The sequence below is a fragment of the Vigna umbellata genome, chromosome 1 (assembly GCF_029865625.1).
Source record: "Vigna umbellata cultivar VRB3 chromosome 1, Vumbellata_1.0, whole genome shotgun sequence".
NCBI classification, from domain to species: domain Eukaryota; kingdom Viridiplantae; phylum Streptophyta; class Magnoliopsida; order Fabales; family Fabaceae; genus Vigna; species Vigna umbellata.
Window position 1 is genome coordinate 31,254,391 of NC_142165.1, and position 5,805 is coordinate 31,260,195.

Genomic DNA, 5,805 nt, shown 5'->3' on the forward strand with positions numbered 1-5,805 from the left:
GTTGTTTGGCTTACTTTTAATCTTGTTGCTATATGTGCTTGTTGTTTCAATGTTTTGGTGGCTGTTTCTTCTCCCCTGGACGTTATACATCATCAAAAAACTGTTAAAGATGATTCAAAGAATCAAACCAAGTGCCTAAAGTGGTTTATTTGTTGTCTAGAGACTACAACCAGCACTTTCAACACAAGATCCTAGCATCTTATTGGAAGTCTTCAACAAGTAGGCTTCTTCTTTCCTTTTGATTACTTTTCCAGCTTCTATTTCTTGTCTTGGTTGGACTATTAGAGTTTTTCTTGCTTTCTTAGCCTTTGAATTGAGTCATATGTGTTTCCTCCTTAAGAGTTTTCTGGAAAAGTTTCTTGAAATTGCACTTGCTAAGAGTCTTTTTGCATCAATTGCTCGTGTATGCTGAATTGACTTGGATCAACTTAGGATTTAAGTGTGTAGGCTTTGCGTGTATGTTCTGCAATAGTAGAGGTATTAAAAAAACCAATTTCCAGCTTGGTAAAACACACATAATCAATTTAAATAAGCTCGGCCGAGACTAGTTAAACACTAAACTGCATGCACCATTAAAATCCAAATCTGTGTGCTTTGCCTGACTGGTTTGGCTGAGACATCCTTCACTGTTTTATGTGTTTGGCAGCTACATTTTAAGCCTATTTTTATCATCAATTTATAGAACATATAGGTTTGAAGCTTGCCAAATTAATTCCACTCAATTTTAGATCTTTCTCTTCATGTATGCATAAAGTTTTGGTGTGAATTGCCTCTTGTTTGTGTCAATTTTTTGCTGCAGTATTTTTTTACATGTACCTTTGTTTTGACTCCTTATTTCCTTACTGTTTTTTTTCTTATTAGTCTCTAGCTTGCTACCAACTTTTTTGTGCCAATTTTATTGCTTTCTTAGGTTCCTTTTCCATCACTTGTCTAGTAGTTTTCCATTGAATTTTTGGCCTCTTGAAGTGTATGTTTCTTGGTTGGATTCCTTGTATTTGTTGAGGTGGACTGTACATCCTTTCACTTGTTTTATCCACTTTTTAAGGCTTTAAAGTTTGACCTTGAGAGACCTTGCTATCTTGAGAGAAGATTGCATGTGAGTTAGAGTGTTTCTTCCTTGTTTTTGAGCCAAAATCGTGAGCAATTTCCCAAGGAATGTGATGTTGTTTTGAGTGATTTTTTGCTGCTGTTCTAACTTGTTTTCTTGTGAGTTTTTTGCTTTTTTTATGTAAAAATGTCTACAGGTTCAAGGCATTCTTCCTACAAAGGAGATAGAACTCATGGAAGCACATCTAGCAAAATGGACATGAAGAAAGCCTTTAAGCACATCCAAAATCAAATTGATCTTCTCAACCATAGAATGGACAAGGAGGATAAGATGAAAGGAAAGCACACATATGGACACCAAGAGTACAAGTCCACTTGTCATGGTCATGGTCCTGTCAAGAAGCATCAAGAAGCTAGAACCGTGGACCAATACCTTCCCTTGCCAAAGTTGAACTTGTCGCCCTTCAAAGGAGAAGAAGATCCTTCAATTTTTTTAGATTGGATACCTAAAGTAGAGCAAGTTTTTGATTTGTATAGTGTAGATGATTTGTTGCGTGTGAAATTAGCTACATTAGCTTTATAGGGATACGCCATGCAATGGCTAACTAGGATGAACCTTACCACAATGGGCTCACACGCGAGCTCTTGGGAACATTTGAGGAACATTTTGTTCCAACGTTTCATACCTCCACATTACCATAGGGACCTCTTGGTTAAGCTCCAACGACCTACTCAAGGTAGATGAAGTGTTAAGGAGTATGCTCGTGAGCTTGAAGTGCTCCTCTATCGTACTAACACAATTGAGTGCGATCACACAAAGATAGCTAGATTTATAAGTGGTCTTAATAGAAACATCCAAGATGTTGTAGAACTCCATGATAATGAGATTTTAGATGTTGTGGTACATAAGGCTATGAAAATAGAAAAACAAATTTTAACAAAAGAGTCCTACCGCAACAAGTTTTCAAGCTCTTCAAAAGAAACTTTTTACAAAAGCTCGTCATCAAGGGAGAAACCTAAAGATGTTTCTAGGGAGACCACTCATAAATCTCGCCCTTCTTCTACTAACCTCGCGCCTTCTTCTAAGCCTAAGTCACCTACTGATAAGCTGTCGTTGAAGCTATCAAATTAATACTACTTTTCAAGGCAACTTCAGTATTGCCAAGTAGTATTCAAGAAAGTAGATAGGGTTAAAGTAACCCTGAATCGTCTCCCGACGAATACGGAATTGCCTTTTAATATTTGAATCTTATGAATGCAATGCAATGTTCAATAATAAAAATGATGTTTGGAGAAGGTTTAAAGAACAAATAAGAAAATTAAAAACGATTATAATGAAGTAGGCTAATTCCACTGCTTTTCCAAGATAGATTCATCATCGGTTATTCACAGATAATTGTTCAATTGATTATTATTTAAGTTTCAAATTAATTAAAGTACATTCTTAATTAATTTGAGGGCGATCATGCACTTAACCAAATTAAATTCTCAATCAAATGCAAAACCTTTCTAGATTATTCACAATGAATTCAACCAAAGTACATTCTCAATCAAATCCTATTGTGTTTAATCATGTCTATTCTTAAATCGCCTAACAAAATTAAAAACTAATCAATCAAAGTAAATTCTCAATTGATTATAGTTGACATTATTACTACCAATCAAAGTACATTCTCAATTGATAGTAAAAACCATTTAATCATATGAAAGTTCCTAAATTAAATCAAAGTAGATTCTCAATTAAACCTAGAAACCGTAGAATTCATATAATCAATATGCATGTAGATTCAAACACATTATGATGCAAAAATATTCGCTTTTAATTTGATAGAGATGAAAGACGTAGAAAGAGAACAACTTAAATCAATAATCAAAATAAACAATTGCATTAACTAAATCTAACCTCAGAATCCATAATGAAATTACATAAGAATAGCCCTAGATGCTTAGCTCTCCATGAATGGAGTTGAATACAAGATTAAATAAGAGAGAGAAGTGGTGAATGAACGAATGAAGTCAAGTCCCCTTTTCTGCCTCCCCTGTGTCTCTTTATATAGGGCTTGATTGGGCTTGGACTCTGAATATTCAGTTGACAGAATCTTTTATCTTATGTCTTCCAAATAACTAAAAGATTTAGATAATTATAACATTATTTGAAAGATATTTTCTGTTGATATTCCCAAATTAAATTAATTCAACAACTGAATTTTATCTTTTAACTTTTTTAACTTTCCAAAATTGCACAAATACCCTGAAATTTTCTCTATTTGCACTTTAGCCCCTTCAGAATTCTCCAAAATTGCACCAGAAGTCGTTGTTTTACCAGACTTTGACCAGAGGAGGCTTGTTGACCAGTTTTTACTCATATGGTCGTGGCCAATGGGAGCTCATGGTACTGCGGTGTGGTTGTTTGTTGCAGGTTGTGTCCTCTACGTTGGTGGTCTAGCGACATGGTGGTTTTGCTGTTGGCGACCAGACTGGTTGCTGTGCGACAGCGGCACTTGTTTGCGCGTGGCGAAAAGGTTGAAGATGGCGCTGGCATCAGGTGGCTAACGGCGAGAATCTGTAGTCGCCTGTAGTGGCGCGGCGACAAGGTGGTTGCTGGTGGCGTCGCATGGTTGCGGCAAGGTGGTGACCGACGGCGGTTGTGCGTGACGGCGTGACGGCTCAATGGCGCGGTGGAAAGGATTTGGATTGGGAATTAGGGTTTCAGTGGGTGGAAGATGATGATGTGGTAGAGGGGGTGATGTGTTAGCATGTGATTGGATAACAGTTAGGATTTTAGATTGCCACATGGCATGATCTGGTGGAGTCTAGTTTAGGAGGGGTAGGAGTAGGAAACTTAGGGAGGTTTAAGGGTAAAGTCTGTTTGTTTTGGCCCTTTTGTATATTATTTTCCAAACAAAATCTGATTTTGGGCCTTAAATTGCCATTTGGACCAGTAAAACTTATATTCTCAGGTGAACAAATAAACGTGAGAATTTCCAAGAATAATTTATGCAACTAAAAATCACTTTTTAAGTCCCTTTTTATTCCCAAACCCAACAATTCCAATCATCACAAATTCACTTAAAATCAACCATTTAAACACAATTATCCCTTCAAAATTTGAATTTTTAAAGCATAAATGTGGGCATAAATATGCACTCATCACCTACGCGATCTTGTCAAATTAAATGGATTTAGTCAAATTAAATGCTTTAGGTTCTTAGGTCATGGTCATATTGCATCTGCATGCCCAAACAAGAGGGCAATGTGTATTCGAGGAGAAGATGTTGTCACCGATGACTCACCTCCTTCTTCACCTTCACACACTTATCACTCTTCTTCTTCCTCTAGTGAAGATGAATACAAGGTTCCATTTGATGGAGACCTACTAGTTATAAGACGTCTATTGGGACAAGTACACAAGGACTTTGATTAAACTCAAAGAGAAAACATTTTTCACACTAGATGTCTTATAGCTAGCAAGGTTTGCTCAATGATTATAGATGTGGGAAGTTGCACCAATGTGGCTAGCACACGTGTAGTAGACAAACTCAAGTTTCCTACTATCACGCATGCCAAGCCCTACAAGCTTCAATTGTTAAGTGAGGAGGGTGAAATCTTGGTCAATAAGCAAGTCCACATTTCCTTTTCTATAGGAAAGTACCAAGATGAGGTTCTTTGTGATGTTGTACCCATGGAAGCAACTCATATCCTATTAGGTAGACCTTGGTAATTTGATAGAAATGTTCAACATGATGGTCTTACCAATAGGATGTCCTTTACTTTCCAAGGGTGTAAGGTTATATTGAAACCTCTAACTCATACTGAAGTCCAATAGAGGTGAAGAAAAGGAGAAGGTTAAGCATAACTGCCTCATTTCTCATAAAGATATAGAAAGAAGGAGAGAGACTAGGAAGAGAAGAAAGAAAGAGAGGAGAGAGCAAAAGAAGAATATAAGAGAAAAACAAGAGAGGGGAGAGCAAAGAGAGAAAAATAAGAACTTGTGAGAGGAAAGGAGAAGACACAAGTTTTAGACAAAGTGCTACTGAAGGCACCTTCCCCTCCATCATTCAAATGGATCCAAGCCATGACAAGGGAGTTTTTCAATCCATCTACTTTTCTCCTTTTACTAAGTTTTCTTTCTCTGTTCCAAAAATATTTTGTACATATCTTTCACCTCCCTCTTTCCTTATTTCCAACTCGTCAATAAACATTTTTGAACCACATCTTGAGTTAGTGTTACCGCTTTAGTTACATTCAACTCAAGACAAAAATATTTTTTTTCTTCTAAAAACGGTCTCCTAGTTTTCACCAATAAATACAATAAAAATATAAGGAGACTTTCTTCTACTATTACTTGTTTATATACATTGATTGGACAACATAAAATCATTCACAAAATGTTTGATGATTCTTGCAGGTTGGCATTTGATCCAGGAGGAGTTCCTTTGGATTATAAAAGAAATAAGTCACTAGTCTCTCTTTTTTTTTAGCTTTTTTAAGATTCCACATCGAATCCTCTCCAACCTGGGGGGATGATGTGATCATAGATAGGACAAAGGATTAAGAGTTTTAAGAGTGACAAAAAGCATAAAAAGAGTATAATAGGTTTCTCGGATTGTATTTTGCCTCTTTTGTTTTCTTTCGCTTATTTTGGTTGTAGAGAAGCTTATAAACTCTTCTTTTCTTTAAAGAACAAGCAATGTGGGACTTCACATAGTTTGGACTCAAAACAAAAGAAGAATAAATAAGACTTCTCATTTTGTTTGT

The 5,805-nt window shown here is 36.3% G+C and overlaps 1 pseudogene; it reads left to right on the forward strand.

Annotated features, from left to right (window-relative positions):
• The first annotated feature begins 1,234 nt into the window (after positions 1–1,234).
• Positions 1,235–4,873, forward strand: LOC148205134 (uncharacterized; annotated as a pseudogene).
• Positions 4,874–5,805: the final 932 nt, after the last annotated feature.